Source organism: Sminthopsis crassicaudata, chromosome 1 (genome assembly GCF_048593235.1).
Source record: "Sminthopsis crassicaudata isolate SCR6 chromosome 1, ASM4859323v1, whole genome shotgun sequence".
NCBI lineage: Eukaryota > Metazoa > Chordata > Mammalia > Dasyuromorphia > Dasyuridae > Sminthopsis > Sminthopsis crassicaudata.
This window is the reverse complement of record NC_133617.1, coordinates 630,189,586-630,215,549: the sequence shown is the minus strand read 5'-3', so window position 1 is coordinate 630,215,549 and position 25,964 is coordinate 630,189,586.

The following is a 25,964-nucleotide window of genomic DNA, read 5'->3' as shown; positions in this document are numbered from 1 at the left end:
TTCTAGGTTCCTGTAACTTTAAAACTTTGAGGAGTGAGATATATATATATATATATATATATATATATATATATATATATATATTATAATAAAAGCTCAGGAACTTTGCTTTCTCATTCAGCTTTATTCACTCTACCCACCACTGATATTCTATATAATTTTCATGAACTAGCTCATAGAGCTTTTAGGGCTCCTTTAGTCCATTTTTTGATTTTACAAATAAGGGGACTATGACCCAGAGAAAGGAAGAGATTTTGCCCAAAGTCAGAAAGATAGGAAGTGATAGATATGGAGTTCAAACTCAAATATTCTGGCCCCCAAAACGAATGCTCTTGCTACATATCAAATGGCAGCAGGAAATTGTCAAGTTCAGTATAAAAACAGCTGGCTTCTGGAACTGACATCCACTACAAAGATCTGGCAGTAAATCCCACTCTGGATGTGTGTGTGTGTGTGTGTGTGTGTGTGTGTGTGTGTGTGTGTGTTAGAGAGAGGAGGAGGAAGAGAGAGATATGGAAAGAGGGACAGAAGGAGGGAGAGAGGGAAAGAGAAAGGGATAGAGGAAGGAAGGAAAAGAGAGGAAGGAAGGGAGGGAGGGAGAGGAAAGAAAGAAGGGAAGGAAAGGGAGATAGGAAGGGAGGGGAAGAGGGGAGAGAGTGAGAGAAAGAGGAAGGGGAGAGGGGCTTGGGGAGGAGAAATAGAGGGAAAGAAAGGGAGGGAGATAATTTACATAAGCCTAGTTATAATTTTATAAGCCTCTGGTGTGATATAGAGATCTAAAAGCTATCTCATACCAGGAATCCTGGCAGACAAATTCAACAGCAGTTCTGTAGAGTCTGTAGAATACTATGGAATAGGTTAGGATCAATCTTTCCCAGACCTTTCTGTCTTGTGGGTACTCTTTGGTATTTTATCTCCCGATAGAAGAGCTACTGAAGATGTTCTTAGGTATAATACTACAACTAATATGGATCCTCATATAGACTCTTAAGTTTACAAAATATTTGCTATGTCTCATGAGGTGCTTATCTGACCATGTCACTTCCCTATTCAATCAACGCCTATGGATTTCCATTGTTTCTAGAATAAAATATTAACCCCTTTTCAGCTTTTAAAATTCATCACAATCCTGACCTCCCAATCTATCTTTTCAAATTCATTTCATCTCTGTCTCTGTCTCTCTCTGTCTCATCCTGTTTCTTTGTCTCTCTCTCCCTCTGTCTCTGTCTCTGTTTCTCTCTGCCTCTCTCTATCTCTCTCTCACCTCCATCTTACCTGGTCAAATTGACTAGTTCTTCACACATAAAATTCCATCTCCTACTTCTGGGACATGTCATTAACCATTCTCCAAACTGGGATGTAGGCCTTTCTTACTTCTGCCCCTCAGAAAGCCTCACTTCCAGGTATAGCTCAAGTATTCAATTCTATAAGAAGTCTTTTCTGAGCCCTTCAACAGAAGTGACCTCCCTTTCAAAATGCCTAGTATTTAAATATAAACATATACATATGCATATGTATACATTTATCCATACATATTTAAAATTATGTATAATTATATATAAAACTACATATATACATACTTATGTATATTATTTTATATGTGCACACACATACATATACTACATACATATATGTAACATATATAAAGATAATAAATACTGATAACTTTTGTTGGGCAGTTCTTCAGTCATGTCCAACTCTTCATGAGCCCATTTGGGATTTTCTTGGCAAAGATACTTGCTTGGTTTTTTATTTCCTTTTACAGATGAGGAAACTGAGGCAACAGGGTTGTTTCTTGTCTAGAATCACACAGCTAGTGTTTGAAACCAGATTTGAACTTCTGAAGATAAGCCTTTCTGGCTCCAGTCTGTTGTGCTTATTCATCCCGCCACCCAGCTACCCGTACTAAGAAATAAAAATAATTAAATGACTAAAGAAATATTACATATAGTATATGTAGATACATACATGTATATGTGTATATATGTATATGTTTAAATGTGTAATTCCATATGCATATATGTGATTACATACACACACATAAATCTGTAGTGTATACACACACAGAGGCAAAAAGAGATGGGGACTGCATGATTAGTTAATCCAAATGGGCCCTTTAGAATCTGGAATGGTTATTTTGGCCAAGAGAAGTATGAGGTAACAGTTGTTTCAGCAATGGCCTCTCCAACAGTGTTGTTTCTCTTTTGCTCAAATGTGAGTTCCTTGTGAATAAATTTTATTTCATTCATTGTACTTGTGTCCCCAGAGACTAGGACAGAGTGTGACCCGTATCGGACACTTAATAAATATTTACTGATGGATTGATTGATTGCTAATGTGCTAGGCAGCTGAGTTTAGAATCATTTCGTTTCTAGATGGATTTCTGTACTGTTTCTAAGATTTCGACTGAGCTCTTGGCTGACTCCCATGGCCCCAAGGACACAACTAGACCAGAAAAGGCTCCCCAGAGCTCTTCAGTGGCTCAGAGAACATAGAAACAGTCTTTGCCTCTTTGAAGTTGATTCCTAAAGCTTGATACTGCATATTTCCACAAAATAAAGAATAATGATATCATAGTCTAAGCTGTGTTATATTAGTTTGACAGATTTTTCAGGCAAGTCTCTCTATTATATGTTGCACTATAGTAGCTCTCTAACAAACTGAAAATGATTTAAATTCATTGATTTGGAGCTAGTGAGTATCAGAGACAGTATCTGAACCCACGTCTCTCCTGGCTCCTGACCCATTTTCCATTATGCCATATTGACTTTCCATGGATGCTTTCCCCTATTTTTCATCTGCATTTTCCCTATTTCTATTCACTCCCACCAATAGCCTTCTTTTTCATTATCTACACACAGATTTAACCAATCCAACAAATAAATAAACAAGACCTTTCCTTTGATCTGGAAGATCCATAAGTTATGAATCCATAGCTCTTCTTCCTTTAAATCTATACTCTATAGAGACTACATCCTATCCTCTTTATGCTTGTCCCATTGTCAGTCCTCAAGAGCATGCAATCTGATTCGTACCATCAGTCACATATTTTACTAAAACTATTTTCCCCACAATCACCAATTATTAAACCAAAAGATGTTTTCTCAGTCCTCGTCCTCCTTGACCTTTATATAATGTTAGATATCTCTGAAGACCCAATTCTTAGTTACAGCTCACATTTCTATATTCTTTAATGTCTACAAAGAACTTTCAATTCTTTGTGAGATAGTGAGTAATAATATTATTATTCCCATTTTTCAGTGTTGAAAACAGACTTAGGGAGGTTTGTGAATTGTTCACAGTCACACAGTAAGTGTAAGCAAAGGGATCCTAACCCGGGTATCATAAGTTTAAACCCAGTAGTTTTTTGATTCTGAAACTTCTTCCTTCTAGATATTCTGTCCTTACTAAGGCTCCATGATATTACATCTCCTTTTTATCCCTTCTCTCTTTGACTGTTCTCTCTTGCTTTCTTTTAATGCTTTCTCCTCCTCTTGCTCCTCCTAAGAGTGTTATCAAAAGCTCTGTCTTTCCTCCATTTATCTTTTCTTCTATAATCTTTCCTTTGGTGTCCATGTTCCATGGTTTGTGACTGGAATAAGATATTATTTAGCTGTTAGACATGATGAAACATGTGAGAAGGTTGAGATGAACTGATGCAAATTGAAGTAAACAGAGCCAAGAAAACAATATAGACAATGAGCACAGTGATGTAAGGAAAAAGAACTGGCAAAAAATAATCAAAACTGTTATGAAAAGCTACCTCATTCCTTTATAGAGTTTTAAGGCTATATTAAAATATTATTTTTTTAGGTATATTACCCAGTTTTCCTGATTTGTTTCTTTCTCTTGTTTCTTTTTAAATTCTTTATTATGAAGAATCACTCCCTGCAAAGAGTAATGGAAGGAAATCAGGAAAAATCTAGATTTAGAAATGAAAGATGTCAATAAAAATCTATGTGCAAAAATGAAATGCTTATTGCACTGAATTACTTAAAGAACTCATGGTAATATAAATATAAGTATACATGATATAACCATCTGAGATTTACTGAATTGAACAAGGACAAACATCTGAGATGATTTGTTCTTGTGCACAGGCTAGTGCAGGCGAGAGTTGAGAGAGGGTAAAGAATTAATACTGCACTCAAAGGCAACTCCTTCCTTGGCAATCTATAATATGAAGCTTGAAAGACACAGAATAAATTGTTGATAGAAAAAAATCAATTACATTCTATTTTGTGTCATTCCTTCAGTATATTAGAATGCATGACAGACCCTATTTTTTAACATCTTCTCAAATGTTTATCATTCTGTGTTGCAGTTTATGTTTGGTTGATTTAAAAAAAATAAGTTTTTTAATTCTTCATCTTAATATTTTTGAACCATACTTATGATTTAATTAATATAGGGGAACTCTTCTAAAACTCTTTTTATCAATATAGTTTAGTAGCTGCTCTGTAACTTGTATCTTGGAAGTCCCTGGGACACTAAGAGGTTAAGGGGCTTCCCCAGGAATACCCAGACAGTATGTGTTAGAATCCAGGACTCCTTGTCTCCAAGGTCATCTCTCTATACATGATGACATGCTGCCATCTATTCTCACTGTGTTTTCAACATAGACACAATAATTTTCTTCAAAGGATAATTTCTATACAAGTGATTTAGATTCTCAGCATATATCTTATGTTGAAATTTTTTTTCTGTTTTGACCAGTCTATATCAGGAGTTCTGTATTCAGTTCTGACCATCACATTTTAGAAAAGTTGATGACAAGCTACAGAGCGTGCAGAGGAAGATAATTAGGCCGGTGAAGGGACTTGATAAGATTTCATATGAGGAGAACTTGAAGGAAATATGGATTTTTAGCCTGGAGAAGCCTTAGAGTGGAGGGAGGGATGTGACTGATGTATTTTAAGTACCAATGTACTGTTGTATGAAAGAAGGCAGAAATAAGGAAAATAGGTGGAAGTTTCCAAAAGGAAAAAAATAGATTTGATTTAAATAAAGCTTACTAAAATTAAGTCATTTAAAAGGGACTGGAGCAGGTAGGGATGGGAGCAGCTAGGTGATACAGTGGATAGAGAGTATCAAACCTGGCATCAGGAAGACTCATCTTCGTGAGTGCTCAGCAAGTCACTTAATCTTTTTTGTCTCAATTCCTCATCTATAAAATGAGCTGGAAAAGAAAATGGCACATTACTCCATCATCTTTGCCAAGAAAACCCTAAATGGAATCACGAAGAGTCAGACAAGACTGAAAAATGATGGAACAATAAGAAAGGAAGAGGACAATTAGTTCATCTTCATTAGAGCCTTTAAGGAAAGGCTGAGTGGTGACTTTTAGGTATATTTTAGAGTGATCTTTATTTCAGTATTAGTTATCCTAGGTGGCTTCCAAGGGTCCAGGGAAATGTTCCATGATTCTCTTATCTATTTTTTATTAGTTGAGTAAAGCAAGCTCATACCTAATTACCATGCTGTACTGGGCTTCAGAGAAAGGGAGGTCCTTTCCATAATTGGAGAGAAAGCTTAGTTAAAATAACTTATTTCAATATTTTGATGTTTTCATGAATCTGTGCCCTAATCATTATGTTGCTTGTTGTTCAATATTATTCTTTGTGACCTCATTTGGGGTTTCTTGACAAGATATTGGAGTACTTGCCATTTCCTTCTCCAACTTATTTTATAGATGAAGAAATGAGGCAAACAAGATTAAGTAATTTTTCCAGGGTCACATATAGTAAGTGTCTGAGGCTGGATTTGAACTCTGTTCTTCTTGGCTCCAGACCTATCCCACATGCTGCATACCTGCCCTCATTGTATTGGGTACTTTCTCCTATTATAAAAATCAAAACCTACTCATGCCTTTTTGTGATCATTATCCATATTCCTCTTTAAATTTTCATAGAGTATATACTCATTGCTCAGGAGGCTTTCTCCTAAGTCTTTAAAAAAAATACTTTATGTATATCAATGCAATATTTGTGCTGTCCATTTATTATTCTTTTCTTTTGTTTCATGATCAGATCACTTCCTCTTTCAAATAATAAATACCCTTCCATAGTTTTTCATATATTTTCTTTTCTATCCCATTCATATATGTCTTCTCCAACCCTTCCTCAGAGATCCATCCTCAATAACAAATAAGAGAGAGAAAAAAAAAACATAGCTCAACAAAGTAACCTGAGTCTGACATAATATATATATATATATATATATATATATATATATATATATATATATTTCACTCATAATAACCAGCCTCTACAAAGAAAGTAGAGAAGTAAACTTTCTCATCTCTTTTTAAAGATCAACCTTAGTCATTAAAACTACTCTGCATCATTCAGGGGTTTTTTAAATTAACTTTTGCTCTTTTATTTATTGTTTCAATTATTACATATTTTGTTTGTCTGATTCTGCTTATTTTAATTCACATTAGTTTATATACAATTTCTCACACTTTTTAAAAGATTCTTCACAAAGATTTTCCCCCCCTGAGGCAATTGGGGTTAAGTGACTTGTCCAAGGTCACACAGCTAGGCAATGTTAAGTGTCTAAGGTCAGATTTGAACTCAAGTTCTCCTGACTTCAGGGCTGGTGCTCTAACCACTGCTCCACCTAGCTGCCCCACAAAGATGTTTTTTGAGATCTTTTACATAATTTCTTGAGTGAAAATAATACGTACATCTAATAAACAGGTCTCTATTGCCTCTGATTTCCCACAATTCTGATTCTTCAGATTGTAGCATTCTATCATTAATAATATATATATATAAAATATGTACATATTATATATATATATTATATATAATATAATATATACATAATGATAATATAATATATATATATATATATATATATATATATAACATATGATATAGTGTAACTGAGGCAATATTAGATGGATTTCTATGTGAGATATTTTTGTAGAGTCATTAACAGTGCTGCATCATTTCCTAAAAGGATTCCAGCCATTTTATTCATCTTATTCAATTCTGATTCTGTTATCTATTTATAGGTAGTTGTATAAAACATATATATTGATGAACTAACTCAATAGGCAGCCAACCAACCTGCAGATTATAGTCTGAATAACATAAATATTCCTTCAGTGTCTGGGGACTTCGCATCCTGTCATATTCCTATGCTCTGCCATTCCATCTTCTCCCATTGGTGAATTCCTTTCTGGGCCTCTATTTTGGGGAATGTCCCAGCTGGCTATTTCATTCCCCTTCAGACTATGCTTGACTTTACAACCCTGTCCTCCGTGTCTCTACCTGTGTACTTTCTGTTCCCTCAATCATAGCTTTTTAATTTCCTTTTATTTGTTGTTTTCCCCCTTAAGATGAGGGCAGGGTTTGTCTTTCATTATAGTCGTATTTTATCCCCAAGCACAGTGTTTCACATATAGTAAATACTTAATGAATGATTATTTCTTGTTGTCTATAATTACTTAATTGTGTGTGTATGTGTGTGTCAGGGGTGGGGGGGTGTATTACCAATATTAATCCTACTTGGTTCTTTTGGAAGAAAGAGGCTACGCAGTATTCTGGGATTTTGATTCCTTTAGAATGGTTGTATCTGCATACAGAAGCAATGGGAGATCATGATCTATAAACAAGCCTTCTCCTTTGTAGACATTGTGTAAAACATGGAAATTTTTTGAGTGTATATTGCTCATTTGACATTTTCATAGTGATAATGAGAAGTTCATTAAACAAAAGTATCACTGAGATTTCTTTCATTAAAGAACTTTACATGGCTTTAGCAAATATATGGAAGGTATCAACAAATTGGATTTTGCTTTGTAAAACATTTTTTTTAAATCAAGAAATGATAAGCATAGCACAATTTGTACTTAACTGTATACATGTGAAGACGGGGTAAAGTGAGGAAAATTTCTAGAATAAGAATCTTCCCATTTATTTCTGATATTTTCAATAAGGATATCTCTTTATTAATTGATAGACCATTTTTATAGAGATATATGACATAGAGGTAGACATATATATATGTCAATAGTTATTGATATATTTTCCATGTTGTCTTTTTAAATATCTATTTATTTTTAAATTTCTATTTATTTGATACCTCACTTTCCTTGAAAATCATGAAAATAAATTCCTCAGTATCTTCAAAATTGTTTTATTATTGCAATTTTTCCAAATTTCATCAGCTTTAATGACATATTATTTTCCTCATACTTGATAGCTTATCCAGTCGTAAGGCATTAGAAATATATATATATATATATTTTTCCAATGTTCCCCATGTCAACATTCTAAAACAAACAAATGGAAAAAAAAAGCACAAGAAAATCTATTCTTTTTCATATCATTTTATTGTTTTTCTTTTACTTTCACCTATATGTGCTATGAAATAATTACATAGCCAGATATCACATCAAACTTTCTTCATTAACAAACATTTATTAAGTATCTATTATATACAAAGCATTCCTCCTTGTACTAGGAAAGATGTGCTGTTTAGATAGCAACTAATCAAGTATTTATTAAGTACCTACCTATGTGTCACATACTATTCTAGGCACTGGAAATAAAAAGTAATTATAGATACTACCACATGATGAGTGCATTTAAAAAACCCAAGTATTATACAAGTTATCAAGAGTGTGTCAGAGGAAAAAAAAAACCAAGGAAGGCCTTAAGAAGGGATTCCAAGTTTAAAAAGGAATTCAACTAGGGAGAAAAGGGAGTTCTAGATATGGAATCTCAGACCATTTTAAGTATAGCATGTATGGAAGGTAGTCACATGAGATAAGACTTTAGAGTGAGGGTAGAGTAAGATTATGGGAAGCAAATGGATTTGAACTTGTTAGGAGACAATGAACTTTTTGAGTCGAGTGACCTGATTTCCATCAGAAATATTAAGGATGGGGGAGGAAGCCATCACAAAGGATTCTAGGGAAGCTATTGTAATAGACACTATTAAAATGGTGGCAATGGGAATAAGGAGGTGATGAAAGTGATTTATATGGGAGATGGAATCAAGGAGATATGGTATATTGTTGGATATGAGGTGTAAAGGAGAGGAAGGAGGCTATTATAGCTTTTGAACATGGGGGCATGATGACTGGGACTATCATTAAAATAAATGGTGAAATCCAAAAGAGCAGGTTTAGGTGATAATTTAAATTTTATTATTATGGATAGGGTGGGGCATTCTATCAAAGAAGTCCTACATATAGTTGAAAATACAGCTGAAATTCTGTGTAAGGAGTTACTATATTGAGGACATATCCTCAACCTGGAAAGGAGATTGATGGGAAAAAGATTAAAAGTCTTGGCAAGCATTCTGTCCTTATACAAACCTGCAGATCTGAGTAAAGGATGCCTTGCCTCTTTGGAAACCATCTACAAAGATGTAGATGGGTGTAAAAACATCATTATCAGCAATCAATTGTTAGGATGCACAAAAGGCTCTAATTAGGAAAATTCAGAAGGAATTAAACAGATGCCTTTAGGGTTCTTAGAAAGACATTCTTTTATTGCAAGTATATATTAAACTGTGTAATGGTTTTCTTCAGGAAACAATGGAAAGCATAAACATATCAGTCTGAATGGGACTTCATGAGGCCATGTAACTTCCAGGCAGTTTTAAATTTCATCTACCAAACTCTCTGCCATCCAAACCTATGGATTTATATGAATCAGTGCAATATATGGGATTCATAGTTTGTGAGACATAGATAATAGAATAATAGGATAATAAATCAAGGATTTAGATCTGGAAGGGGATTTAGAGATTGCATATTCCATTCTTCTTCATGTGTCTCACAAGAACATGGAGGTCCAGATTAGGCAGATTGGGAAGGTGACTTGCCTAAGATCCATGATGCAAGAGAAGAAGCCCAGGTTTCCTGATATTTAGAAACCCTCTTTCTACTATGCTATCCTGCATGTTTTTTTTCCTGACAACGTCTCAAATTTACCCTATCTTTCCTACTCCTTTTTTCTGTATTTTAGCCTCTGTTTCCACTACCTTTTCCTTTATCTTGGTACCTATGGATAGCCAATCTCCCTACTCTGGTGCAGCTGATTCTGCTCTGAAATATTACAATAGCCTCTCAACTGACCTTCCTGCTTACCCTCTCCTCTCTCCAAATAATTCCATGAATAAATGTCAAAATAAAGCACAGATTGGACCATGTCATCTATTTGAGTGGCTCTTTGTCACTCAAATATAAATATAAATTCCTTAACCTGGTATTTAAGACCTTCCAAAATTTGTCTCTAACTTATCTTTTCAACTAATTTTCATACCATTCTCCATTACAAACTACTTTTTTTTTTTCTGCCAAAAATGCTAATCTCCATACTTATTCAGTACTTTCCTACCTCTGCACATATGTCCAGGTTGTCCCTCAGAGCCGAAATGTACTTCTGCAGTAAAATACTCCCTGGGAAACAACTCAGCCACTGAAATAACAGGGAAGTGTCTTTGGCCTTCAAAAGTGAAAGAGACCTCCATAGTCATGCCATATAGAGCCTACCCAGATCACAAATTTAAAAAAAAAAAATTTCATTAAAGCTTTTTATTTTTCAAAACATATGCATAAATAATTCTGCAATATTAGCTCTTATAAACTTTGTGCTCCAATTCCCTTCTTCTTCTCACACTCTCCTCTAAATGGCAAGTAGTCTAATATATGTTAAACATGGTAGAAATATATGTTAAATCCAATATGTGCATACATATTTATACAATTATTGTGCTGCACAAGAAAAATCAAATCAACCAGAAAAAATGATGAAGAAAATAAAATGCAAGCAAACAGCAACAAAAAGAGTGAGAATTCTATGTTGTGAACCACACACAGTTCCCACAGTCCTCTCTCTGGGTGTAGATGGCTCTCTTCAACACAAGATCATTGGAACTGGCCTGAATCATCTCTTTGTTGAAAAGAGTCAGGTCCATCAGACTTGATCATCATATAATATTAATGTTGACATATAAAATGAAGATCACAAAACTTTTGTGCAACGCCCCCTAGTCTTTATTCAAATTCTTCTTGAACACCTTTAGTGACAATGAAGCATCATAACAATTTCTAGTATAAATAGAAGAGCACTAGATTCAATGTCAGATTCAATCCTTCTAGGTAAAGCGGGGGAAGGATGTTGAATGGGATACTTTCCAAGATCTATTTTGATATTTTTTTTACCTTTTTTCAGCTCCTAAAAGATGATTCTTTTTTTCTGTTCTCCAACCTGAGTTTATCCCCTTGACTCTCTGAGCTTAGCCTTCAGGGAATTCCTGTTTCACAAAGTGGTTGGGCTAGATGACTTTGAATGTCCCTCCCTTCTATTTCAGAAATTCTATGATTCTGTGATTTGCCATGGGAAATTGGGTGAGAAAAAGGACTGAATAGCTTGTCCTATGTACTTCCCAGGGCTTCATTATTAGACAATCTCTCTAGAGAAATCACTTAATCTGCAATCAAGAAACGTTTTACTTCCTGGAAAAGCTCCAGCTGTCTGCCTGAGGTGATCTGATTTTTTTTTTTTTTTGGGGGGGGGCGGTGTCCCTCTGGACTCAGTGTATTGAACTCTGTCTCATTCTACCAATAACTCAGAATTTCTTCTTACTCTTTATGTATCTGAAATCCTGGAATCTCAGCATTTTTAGAACACCCAATCAGCATCCATGAGACATATTTGTAAAATGCTTTTCAAGCCTTAAAGCATATATAAATGTTAGCTATTTTTGTTGTGATTAGTTCATGGAAAATCAAGTACTTTCAACATGGATGACAATGTGTTAAACACTAGAAGATACAAAACAAAATAATCCTTGCCCTCAAGAAGAATATAGTCAACTGGGGAGGGGACTATAACACATACTTTTATAAATAAGTACAAATTAAATCAGTTTAAAGAAGAAGACCTTAATATCCAAGGAAACAAAACTTTGTGTAAAAGTGGGGTCCTAAGTTTTATCTTGAAGGAATCTAGGGGTTTCATGACACTAGATCATGAAATATCCCAACCATTGTATGGTAGAACTGGAAAGGATTCCAAAATAATATAATTTGTGTTTAACATATATGAGAAATGAGACTTAGAGAGAACTGGCTAGCCCAAGTACATGAAGAACAGCAGGTGATTTTTTTGATCTTAGCATTCTTCCGATCTCAAATTCATTGGTTTTTCCAATTTACCATGCCTCCTCCACACTGCTTCTTATGTTTGCTGGAACAATCACTTATCCTTCTTCTTTAAAGTAGAATATAGTCAACTGGTGAGGAGACTATAACTTTTACTTTTATGAAGAAGTACAGAGGACAAATAAGTGACAGGATTTAGAGTTAGACAGTTTCTAGAATTCTTGTGACCTATGAAGCCTTTTCAACATAGAAATTATACACATACAAAAAATAATTTAATTGTCTCTACAATACAAGAAATAAAATAATTTTAATTGTCTCTAATACAAGATTAATGAAGTAATAACTCAGAGAAGGACAATATAGAAGGGTAATCCTAGGCTAATAATCAGAACTGAAGAACAGAAAGAACTGGGAAAGAATTCCAATAACCTGTGGGGGGGCGAGAGGGAAGGGATAAAATCTGCCAAACATTAAAAGTGAAGGAAAACTGGTGAGGGAAGAAAGAGGTACTTTTTTGTCTATAAATGAAAGAGGGGAAAAAAAGCAGAGTAAAATTTAGGCAACCAGGTAAAAGGAAAGATAGAAAGAATAATTTAAGCTAACATGTTTGAGGAGTCAAAGGTGAGGGGAAGAGAACCAGAATAGAATTGCCTTAAAATAGACTAAGAAAAAAAAAAGGAAAAAGTACCATTTTTTTTTCAGGAAGAAGAGGGAAAGAAGAAAAAATGTCTCCCCCAAAGTACCTCCATATTAAAGATATATACATATCTTTATAAAGATAAATATATATAATAAAGATATATTTATATATTTTAAAGACAATATAAACCTACTTCTCATAACTTTAAATGTGACTTGGTGAAATAATGCAATAAAATTAAAAAAAAGATCAACAGATTATATAAGAAAACACATTACAATCTGTTTGCTTGCAAGAACCCTACCCAAAAAGAAAGATAAAAGCAGAATACAAATGAGAAACTGATAAAAAAAAAAATTCACAATGCATCAGGTCAATCCAAAAATCATTCTCTCATAACATAAGAAGAGGTAAACAATGAAATTATGAGCTCCAAATGTCTTAGCGTCTACATTCATAAAGGAAATTTTAGTTGGAATTACACAAAGACATAGGTATTAATACAATAGTGGCAGGGAGAATCTAATGTCCTTCTCTCAGTGTTGAATAAGCTTAATAGAGAAAAGACAAAATATGAAATTGATCAAATTTATGAAGAAACTAGAGTGAAAGGATTTATAACAATTTCCTCAGTGGGGATGGATAAAGTATATCCAAATTTTTCATCAACATGGAACTTTTATAAAAACTGATCATGCACTATGACAGAGGGATATTGAATATAAATGCAAAAAAAACAGAAATAATAAACACTTTGCAGAAGATAATGCAATAAAGTTGTATGGAGTATAAATAGAAGATAGATCCAAATAAATCTCAACAATAAAATATTAAATAATAAATGGATAAAATATAAAATATTGCATAGAAACATTAATAATTATGTAAAAGAAAATGATAAGAAACAACATATCAAAATTTCTAGAATACAGCTAAATGGGTCTTTAAAAAACATAATAAAAATAACAAAAGAAAAAAGAAAAGATAAAACAAAGTGACTATGGTATTTCAAAAATTGGAAAATCAACAAGTAAGCAAATCTAAACAAGCACAAAATAGGAGATATTAAAAATGAGAGTGAAAAATAGATAAGCTAAAAAATGAACTAAAACCATATGGAAATGATAATAAAGCAATTGAATGATTTTTGAAAAGGATAGCAAAATTGATATCTTTAGTCAACTTGATTAAAAATGAAGGCAGAAGATCAAATCAACTAATTAGCACACAAGATGAATCTTGACAAACATGAAGAAAAGTAAAAGAATTATCAGGATCTATATCAAAGTTATATATTACCAAGATAGAGAACAGGAAAGAAATAGAGGAATATCTTTAAAAAAAAAAAAAAAAAACACATACAATATCCAAACTAACAGAAGACAATTCCCCCCCCACCCCAGGCTGGGGTTAAGTGACTTGCCCAGGGTCACACAGCTAGGAAGTGTTAAGTGTCTGAGACCAGATTTGAACTCGGGTCCTCCTGAATTCAAGGCTGGTGCTCTATCTACTTCACCACCTAGCTGCCGCTGAAGACAAATATTTTGAATAATCTAATCCCAGCAAAAGAAATAGAATTACTTGTAAAGAAAATACACACACACAAAAAAAAAAAAATCTCCATATCTTGGTGGATTTAAAGGAGAATTGTGTCAAACTTTAAAAACCGTTCATAGCATTGTTTAAAATGGGGATACATTGGAAGTTTTCCTAGTTAATACAGAAAGGACAAAAGCAAAGATATATCTTTCCATTACTATTTGATATAGTTCTGAAAATGCTAGCAATATCAATAAAATGAGCAAGAAATTAAAGCATAAAGATAGGTAAAAAAGAAATAAAACAATTCCTATATGTTAATGACATAGGGAATCGTCAGTACTAACAAGACCTTCAGCAAAGTTGTAAAATAAAAGCTTAAAAATAAACTGCATTTCCATATAATTATAAAAAAAAAATCAGAGGCAAAAATAGAAAAGAAAATACTATTTCCAATAATGACAAATTGCATGAAATATTTAGAGCTCAATTTACCAAAGCATACAAAATTCTTGTATATATTCAATTACAAAATAAGTTCTTGCAGAGGACCAATGACATCAAAAGGATACTATCTTGATTTGTGAATTAACTGAATTTAGGAGAGGCAGAGGTGTGCAACATGGTCAGCCTCACTCTCCTCCAAAGTCATGGAAATCCAATGGCAAGACAAAGGTGAGGATGACTGGATTTAGTGGATGACTGTGGCCTTTCTAAATTGAGGTTTTTCTCAGGACTCAGTTTGTCTGAGGTCATGCCCATTCAATGACTAAGATCTAGATAAGAGTTGAAACAAAAAATGGCCCAATTTAGTATCACAATGTATGAATATGGGAGGGGAAGAATCTCAAGAGTTTCTAACCAGAACAGGAGCCACAGAATCTGAATTGGGACTATTATTGCCCCATTGAATGGCCAATTTAAAGACTTAGTCAAGTGACTCCATTTAAAAAATAAATTAAACCCTAAAGAACTGGAGGAATATTCAATACATATGGCTGAGCCATGTCAATATAATAAAAATAACGGTGTGATGTTAATTTATGTTTTAATGCTATGCCAACAAATTATCAAAGGGATACTTTATAGAACCCAATAAAATAACAATAAAATGCATTTGGAAAAATAAACAACTCCATTTTACCAAAGCTATTTAGACATCTAGCCAAGTTAATAAAAATCTTAACTATCATGCCCTACCATGAGACAGAATTCCAGTGCAATAACTTTAGAAAGAGATTCTCAAGCATTTGTTTGCACACTCTTGTGTTTGCTGGTTCTTCCCTGATATTTCTCTTAAAACTAGTACATCAGAAAGGACTTATTGTTTTGATTAACATTAAAGGAAATTCAAATGAACATTTTGAAAATATTATACCATGTTTTGGGGACAAATGGAAACTCTGAGGCATATTATAGATGATTAACTACCTCTACTCTAGAAACCAGTGATGAGAGTGATATCTTTTAGACCAGGTTACACAAGTAGTATAGGAGTGTTCAATTAATTTGTCTTGGAAAGAGAATGAAGGTAGTATAGATAATGAATTACTATCAATAATAAATGCAGATTCACCAAATGGTAGAGCATCCAAATTCTTAAAGTAAAAGCTGAATGAGTTACTGGAAGAAATACAAAATAAAACTATACAAGTGGGGAACCTCAATTTATCCCTCTCAGATCTAGATAAAATAGACAAGAAAGAAAATTAGAAGCTAAATAGAATTTTAGAAAAGTTATATGCTGAAAAATATTAAATGGGAATAAAAAGGATTAAACATTTTTCTCAGCTGTACAAATCATCTTCACAAAAATTGGCCATGTATTAGGGGATAACAATCTCACAATTCAATTAAATACAGAAAAACAGAAATATTAACACAATTTTCAAATAATAAGACAACAAAATTACATTCAATAAAGAGCCTTTAGAAAATAGATTAAAATTTAATTGGAAACCAAATGATCTAACTCTAAAAATGAGTGGGTGAGTGAACAAATTATAGAAAGAATAATTGCATTAAAGGTAGTAAGACAATATAATTTGAAAATTGTTATTGATATTAATCATTAACATTAATGATGATGATTATGAGACAATAATCATGAGACATCTATAGGATACATATAAAGAAATACTTGGGAGAAAATTTATATCTCTAAATGCTTGCATCATTAAAAGAAAGTGTAGATAAATGAATTGGGCATGCAATGAAAGAGAAAGAGAGAGAGAGAGAGAGAGAGAGAGAGAGAGAGAGAGAGAGAGAGAGAGAGAGAGAGAGAGAGAAATGTAAAGCTCCTGAATTAAACACCAAAATAGAAAGCCTGAAAAGCAGAAGAGAGACTAATAAAATCAAAAGTTAAAAACAAACAAACAAACATTGAACTAATAAATAAAGTTAGGAACTGTTCTTTAAAGAAGCAACAAAACGGATTAAGTATTAGATAATTTGACTTAGAAGGAAAAAAAGATTACCAGTGTAAAAAATGAAAAGGGTAAAAGCAAAACCAAAGAAAGTAAAAGCAATTTTGCCCAAATATGTGCCTATACTATCAACAATCTAAATTAAATGAATTAATTATATATATATTCATATATATATATATATATATATATATATATATATGTACATATATATATATATTTATATATATAATATACAGTTTCTTGGCTCTATATCTATACATGGGAAGCTTGGGAAGTGGATAGATAGATAAAAAGATAAGATGCAGAAAAAAACTATTGTTTTTTGTTTGCCCTTCATTCCGGAAGAGGATCATGACATCAGGAAGGTGATGCACTGATGTGCAAATGAATTGGATTGCAATGAGAGAGGGCTATGCAAAGTCACCAGCTTCACTTTCTCCTCCAGAGGAGGAGGTCCATCTGGGTCCAGGGGCAAGAGATAGATCTGGACAGGTGGAGATGTTGGGAGGCACAAGGAGACTGGAGTTTTTTTTTTTTTTTTTTTTTTTTTTAAATTTTTTTTATTATATATATATATATATATATATATATATATATATATATATATATATATATATATATATATATATATTTATAATATTATCCCTTGTATTCATTTTTCCAAATTACCCCCCCTCCCTTATTCCCTCCCCCCGACGACAGGCAATACCATACATTTTACATGTGTTACAATATAGTCTAAGTACAATACATGTGTGTGAATATCATTTTCTTGTTGCACAATAAACATTAGAATCCGAAGGTACATGCAACCTGGGCAGACAGATATTAGTGCTAACAATTTACATTCCCCTCCCAGTGTTTCTTCTCTGGGTGTATCTACCTCTGTCCATCATTGATCAACTGGAAGTGAGTTGGATCTTCTTTATGTTGAAGATTTCCACTTCCATCAGAATACATCCTCATACAGTATCGTTGTTGAAGTATACAGTGATCTTCTGGTTCTGCTCATTTCACTCAGCATCAGTTGATTTAAGTCTCTCCAACCCTCTCTGTATTCCTCCTGCTGGTCATTTCTTACTGAGCAATAATATTCCATAACCTTCATATACCACAATTTACCCAACCATTCTCCAACTGATGGACATCCATTCATCTTCCAGTTTCTAGCTACAACAAAAAGAGCTGCCACAAACATTTTGGCACATATATGTCTCTTTCCGCTCTTTAGTATTTCTTTGGGATATAATCCCAGTAGTAGCGCTGCTGGGTCAAAGGGTATGCACAGTTTGATAACTTTTTGGGCATAATTCCAGATTGCTCTCCAGAATGGCTGGATTCTTTCACAACTCCACCAGCAATGTATTAGTGTCCCAATTTCCCCACATCCCCTCCAACATTTGTCATTATTTGTTCCTGTCATCTTAGCCAATCTGACAGGTGTGTAGTGGTATCTCAGAGTGGTCTTAATTTGCATTTCTCTGATCAGTAGTGATTTGGAACACTCTTTCATGTGAGTGGATATAGTTTCAATTTCTTCCTCTGAGAATTGTCTGTTCATATCCTTTGACCATTTATCAATTAGAGAATGGTTTGGTTTCTTATAAATTATGGTCAGTTCTCTATATATTTTGGAAATGAGACCTTTGTCAGAACCTTTGTTTTTAAAAATATTTTCCCAATTTGTTACTTCCCTTCTAATCTTGTTTGCATTAGTATTATTTGTACAGAAACTTTTTAGTTTGATGTAATCAAAATCTTCTATTTTGTGATCAATAATGATCTCTAGTTCTCCTCTGGTCATAAATTCCTTCCTCCTCCACAAGTCTGAGAGGTAGATTATCCTCTGTTCCTCTAATCTATTTATTATCTCCCTCTTTATGCCTAAATCATGGACCCATTTTGATCTTATCTTGGTATATGGTGTTAAGTGTGGATCCATATCTAATTTCTGCCATACTAATTTCCAGTTTTCCCAACAGTTTTTTCGGAATAATGAATTTTTATCCCTAATGTTGGAATCTTTGGGTTTGTCAAAGATTAGATTGCTATAGATGTACCCTTTTTTGTCCTTTGTATCTAATCTGTTCCACTGATCTACCGGTCTATTTCTTAGCCAATACCAAATGGTTTTGGTGACTGCTGCTATATAATATAGCTTTAGATCAGGTACACTTAGACCACCTTCCTCTGAGTTTTTTTTCATTAGTTCCCTTGCAATTCTTGACCTTTTATTCTTCCATATGAATTTTGTTGTTATTTTTTCTAGGTCATTAAAATAGTTTCTTGGGAGTCTGATTGGTATAGCACTAAATAAATAGATTAGTTTGGGGAGTATTGTCATCTTTATTATATTCGCTCGGCCTATCCAAGAGCACTGAATGTCTTTCCAATTATTTAAATCTGATTTTATTTTTGTGGCAAGTGTTTTGTAATTTTTCTCATATAATTCCTGACTTTTCTTTGGTAGATGGATTCCCAAATATTTTATACTATCAACATTTGTTTGGAATGGAATTTCTCTTTGTATCTCTTGCTGTTGCATTTTGTTAGTGATATATAAAAATGCCGAGGATTTATGTGGATTTATTTTGTATCCTGCCACTTTGCTGAAATTTTGAATTATTTCTAGTAGCTTTTTAGCAGAGTCTTTGGGGTTCTCTAAGTATACCATCATGTCATCTGCAAAAAGTGATAGTTTAATTTCCTCATTTCCTACTCTAATTCCTTGAATCTCTTTCTCGGCTCTTATTGCCGAGGCTAGCGTTTCTAGTACTATATTGAATAGTAATGGTGATAGTGGGCAACCTTGTTTCACTCCTGATCTTACTGGGAAAGGTTGCAGTTTATTTCTATTGCATATTATGCTTACTGACGGTCTTAAATATATACTCCTGATTATTCTAAGGAATAATCCATTTATTCCTATACTCTCAAGAGTTTTTAGTAGGAATGGATGTTGGATTTTGTCAAATGCTTTTTCTGCATCTATTGAGATGATCATATGGTTCTTATTAATTTGATTATTAATATGGTCAATTATATTAATAGTTTTCCTAATATTAAACCAGCCCTGCATTCCTGGAATAAATCCTACTTGATCATAGTGTATTATCTTGGAGATGATTTTCTGAAGTCTTTTTGCTAATATCTTATTTAAGATTTTAGCATCAATATTCATTAAGGAGATTGGTCTATAATTTTCTTTCTCAGTTTTCGATCTACCAGGTTTAGGTATCAGTACCATGTCTGTGTCATAAAAGGAATTTGGTAGGACTCCTTCATCCCCTATTTTTTCAAATAATTTATATAACATTGGGGCTAATTGTTCTTTAAATGTTTGGTAGAATTCACATGTGAATCCATCTGGCCCTGGGGATTTTTTCCTGGGGAGTTGATTAATAGCTTGTTCTATTTCTTTTTCTGAAATGGGACTATTTAAGCAATTTATCTCCTCCTCTGTTAATCTAGGGAGCCTATATTTTTGGAGGAAGTCATCCATTTCACTTAAGTTATCAAATTTATTGGCATAAAGTTGGGCAAAGTAACTCCTTATTATTTCTCTAATTTCCTCTTCATTGGTGGAAAGATCCCCCTTTTCATTTGTAAGACTATCAATTTGATTTTCCTCTTTCTTTTTTTTGATCAAATTTACCAAAGGTTTATCTATTTTATTGGCTTTTTCATAAAACCAACTCTTGGTTTTATTTATTAATTCAATAGTTTTTTTACTTTCAATTTTATTGATTTCTCCTTTTAATTTTTGTATTTCGAGTTTAATTTTTGGTTGGGGGTTTATAATTTGGTCTTTTTCTAGCCTTTTAAGTTGTAAGCCCAATTCGTTAATCTTCTCTTTCTCAATTTTCTTCAAATAAGCCTCTAAAGATATAAAATTTCCCCTTATTACCGCTTTAGCTGCATCCCAAAGATTTTGATATGATGTCTCATCATTATCATTATCTTGGGTGAAATTGTTAATTGTTTCTATAATTTGCTCTTTCACCCAGTCATTCTTTAAGATGAGATTATTCAGTTTCCAATTACTTTTTGGTCTATTTACCCCTAACTTTTTACTGAATGTAGCTTTTATTGCATTGTGATCTGAGAAGAAGGCATTTATTATTTCTGCCTTCCTACATTTAATTTTGAGATCTTTATGTCCTAGTATATGGTCAATTTTTGTATAGGATCCATGAACTGCTGAGAAGAAAGTATATTCCTTCCTATTGCCATTCAGTTTTCTCCAAAGGTCTATCATACCTAGTTTTTCTAATGTTCTATTTACTTTTTTAATTTCTTTCTTGTTTGTTTTGTGGTTTGATTTGTCTAAATCTGAGAGTGCAAGGTTGAGATCTCCCACTATTATAGTTTTACTGTCTATTTCTTCTTGCAGTTCTCTTAACTTTTCCTTTAGAAAGTTAGATGCTATACCACTTGGTGCATATATGTTTAGTATTGATATGGCTTCATTATTTATGCTACCTTTCAGCAGGATATAGTTTCCTTCCTTATCTTTTTTAACGAGATCTACTTCTGCTTTTGCTTGATCTGAGATAAGGATAGCTACCCCTGCTTTTTTGGCTTTACCTGAAGCATAATAGGCTCTGTTCCAACCTTTTACCTTTACTCTGTATGTATCTCCCTGCTTTAAGTGTGTTTCCTGTAGGCAACATATTGTAGGGTTCTGCTTTTTGATCCAATCTACTATCCGGGAGACTGGAGTTTTTAAGGTAGGTCTTTAACAGATCTCAGTTTGAGGCAATACTCATTCAGTGATTGAGATGAAGAATGTTCCCTTTTACCTAATCAAAAAAAAAAAAAAAATCCATTCTGGGAGTTATGCAGAGAAAATTGTGTTCTCCTAAATGCAGGAAGAATGCTGAGAAAGTAACTTATCCATTCATGGCTCTAGACAAATCTGGTCATTGTTGTGTGGGTGAGCACAAGCATGAAAGTGAAAGAACTTGGATGGGGCTGAGTACTGGGAAGGAACACTGAGCAAGGAAGATAGGATTAGTGGATTAAGATTCGTGAAATTCTGCTTCAACTGAATATTCCTTGCAAAGAAGCATTAAGAACTCCTCCCTAAATTCTATAGGGGAGGAATTAAAACTTAAAGATAGCCCTCAGTGATATTGTACCTGCTCAGACAGACCCAACCCTTGATGTAAGTTATTGTGCAGCATATGTGATAATGGACAAATAACATTTTCCTTACTTCTCTTCTTGGTGATATGGATATAATTCTGAGCACTGTGCCTTGTGAAAAGATAGTGAAGTAGGAATGTATAATATAATGTCTTTGTATTTACCTAGAGATTTCAAGTTGATTGACTGATTGATTGCCTAGGTCAAAGCTAGGTCTTTCATTGCTGAGCAGCCAGAGCAGAGAGCATATACAGAAGTTCTTCTGAGAGTTGAAAATGTGTCAAACTTGACTTCAGAGACACACATGTAATTCTCCATGACTGATGGAAGCAAGTGGGTGGCGAAATGGCTAGAACTCTAGGCCTAGAGTTGAATTTAGAAAGGTCTGAGTTCAAACCCCTCAGACCCTTAGTAAATCTCAGACTTTTACTATCTCATCAGTAGAGTTCTTTAATATTTTTCTGCCTTGATTTCTTCAGCTATAAAACAGGATATTAGTAGCATCTACTTGTTGTGAAGATCAAACAAAATGACATTGCTAAAGCTCTCAGCACAGTTCTTGACACATAGTAGGTGTTTATATCCCTCTCTTCCATCACTGGAGAAGATGATCCCATGGTGTACAACTTCATAACAGACATGACTAGATTATTTGGAAAATCTTTCTTTTTAAGAAAGATGAATAGCTATTTTTGTGATAAAAGCTGAATCTTTCAACTCTGGGAATAGACCTGGTCCCTGGGTACAATATTGGAAAATTCATTAAGAAAAGATTTCCCAGCTTTCAGATGACTTTGGAAAACCTTGAAAGTAATCACAGCAAACTAGACATAAGGGAGCATGATACAATGTAGGGATGGCTGGGCGTGGTTCAAATTCCTATTCTTATGGCTACTAGCTGTGTCACCATGGGCAAGTTATTGAGACCCTTAGTTTCCCTCTCTGTAAAATGGGGATAATCATACATTTCTTGCAACTAGCCACTTCACAGGGTCGTTGTGAAGAAAACATCTTAGAAATGTGAGCTATTATTATAGTGGGAACCCTCAGGCAGCCGTCACAAATTCACATTTTAAACTCACATACTTATTTTTTGTTACCCAGCTACAAGCTATGTAATGCGATTATAAATCTCAGAGGCACAGACCAACATTGCTAGGAGAGTCGGGTTTTTCCTCTAACTGATTTTTAGCAGGCCCAGAGTATTTTAATATGTATTTCACCTTTATTTGATTTCATGGGCAATTGGTTCTTTTGCAAAGCAAAAAATTATTATTCCCCCCCCACCCCTTGCTTCCCAGCATGCAAATTTCTCAGGGAAGGGGAGTTTGTTATCTTGAGCTCACTGGACCCTCTAGAGATTGCTCTCCCTTGTCCCTCATGACATTAACATTCCAGCCACATTCTGCAGGTCTGGTACCCTACACAGCAGAGAAATGCATCACTGCCTTGCACACACTGAGAGTTTAGCCTCTGCAGGGGGCTTGCCTGATTACAGACACCTGGCCTCTCTAGTGCAAGAGGAAAAAAAAATAGGCTATTAGAACAGATGAGATCCATCTTCTCAGCAATATGGACAGAGACGTCTGTGTTTGCACTGACAGGGAAAAGGCTGGTTGAAAGATGAGGAGAGAGAAAGTGAAAATCAGGCCAAACTGAACTCAGCTTCCTTGGTCACCAGAGGTGAGTAGGACCATTCCTGTAGTAATTAATATTTCTCACAGACAGAACCACAGATTTGCAACCATCCAGTTCATTTAGACGAATGAAAATCTACTTATAAAATTCCCCAGAGTGGTCATCCAGCCTCTGCTTGAAGAGCTCCAAAGACAGGGAGTCTCCTACCAGAGACAATCTGTTCAACTTTGGTATAGTCATTGGAATTTATTTTTTATGTTAGATTTAAAGTTCTCTCTCTCTGTCTTTCCTTTCTTTTTTTCCTCTCTCGCCAGGTTTTATATGTTATTATTGGTTCTGCTCTATAGGACCAAGAAGTCTAATCTCAGTAAAGTGATTTGAATGAAATAAGGAAATCCCAGATGAGAAAACACTTCCATCAGTGCAGGTACCTTAATTCTGGAGAGTTGCCTAGAGCTGTGGTGTCAAACTCAAATAGAAATGGGGGCTACTAGACCGTACATAAGAATCTCCATGGGCCACATATTTATTTAGAAAACCACACATGTTTTTAAAATTAATATATCAACACACTAAAATCAGATAGGAATTATATTTTAATCTTGCTCAGGACACAGTCAAGAGTGTTACCACACTGCATGTTTGACACCTTCAGCCTTTTCATTTAGTTCAGTCTTGTCTGGCTCTTTGTAACCTCATTTAGGGTTTTCCTGGCAAAGATAATGGTTTTCCATTTCCTTCTCCTGTTCATTTTACAGATGAGGAAACTAAGTATCTGAGGCTGGATTCAAACTGATAAGAGATTTGTCACTCTCTGCACATAGTTGCCCCTCTGGCTTAGAACATTGTAAAGTGAGCACAGGTTAAGGGACTTGCAGAGACAGGGCCTTGAACCTAGGCTTCCCTGACTCTGAGAATAGCCTTCTATACACTGTACCACATTGCCTCTCCTTTGTTCACATGCCTACTGTCAGATACTGAAGGACAGCTATCATGGCCACCTTTCTCTTACCCCAGCCCATCCTCTCTGTTACAATGAAAAAATTCATAGAACTTTCATCCAAATCTTCTGTTGATCATAGCATGAGTTTATCCTGGCTCCTCTCCTTGGATGCTTTTTTTTGCCCTCCTAAGATATACTATTATCCATGTTGCATAGCCAAACTACCTTTTCTTCTAGCTACCATATCACACTCATAGGGAGCACAGAGTACCCTAAATCCTCACATAATTTTCCAGACAAATTGTTACCTCTTCTCATTTTCATAGATTCAAAGCTAGGAGAAACCTTAGAGAGAACCAAATCTAACCTCCTCAATTTGCAAGTGAGGCTGGGAGAGTTTAGTGGATACACAGCTAGTAGGTATCTGAGACAGAATTTGAATCCAAGTCTTCCTGACTCCAGATACAGCACTTTACTCATTATCTCACCTTGATTTTTATCACTTGGATTCCAATCCCACTCTTGACATATACTGACTGTGTGTTCCTGGGCAAGACAATTAATCCCTGTCTGCTTCAATTTCCTCATCTGTAAAATGGGTATAATAATAATAACAGTCCCAGGGCTATTGTGAGAATACAAAAAGATATTTGTAAAGCACTTTCTAAACCTTAAAGGTCAATGTAAATACTAGATAAAAATGTATTCATATGAATCTAATTATTTTTCCTCCTCCATTTTCCTCTCCTCCCAACTTACTTATCTTTTAGAAGTCACCACCATCTTTCTAATAACTCAGTTTTGTGACTTCAGAATTCATCCCCAACTCTTCTTCCTTCCTCACCATTCCCAATCCCAGTCAGTTGCTAAGTCTAGTTGTTTCTATATACATCACATCTCACATCAAGTCTGTCCTCTCCATTTCATATTTTAGTTCAGGTCCTCATTACTTCTCAACTTGAACTGTTCCCCTAACTTCCTCTTTATAATATATTATTGCTCCTCTTTATAATACATAGATGCCAAATCCTATTCCCATGACATAGCTCTGACTATCTTGCCCCTTCACAAAAACATTCAAGGGTTTATTATTCCTTCCCACATTATATATAATTATAGTAATTTATAATAAATCTATAAATAAATGGTATATAAATATAAAAATAAAATATAAGTTCCTCAGCATGGCATTTAAAATCTTCTACAATAAAGATGTCAAACAATCTGTGGGTACCAAACCTTCCTGAGTAAGGCTCGAACTAGATTAATATGTAATTGAGAAATATTCAATAAATAAATAAAAATACAAAAGAGCATAGATAATGTTGATATATAGTTTTCTAAGTCAATGTGTGGCCTGCAGGAATCTTTGTGAGGTTTTGTAGCCCTTGTTTCTAATTGAATTTGAGATCAATGCTCCACAGTGAAGCTCTCATTTACTTTTATTTTAGAATATGTTTCATTATACACTGTATGCTGTATCTAAGCTGTCAT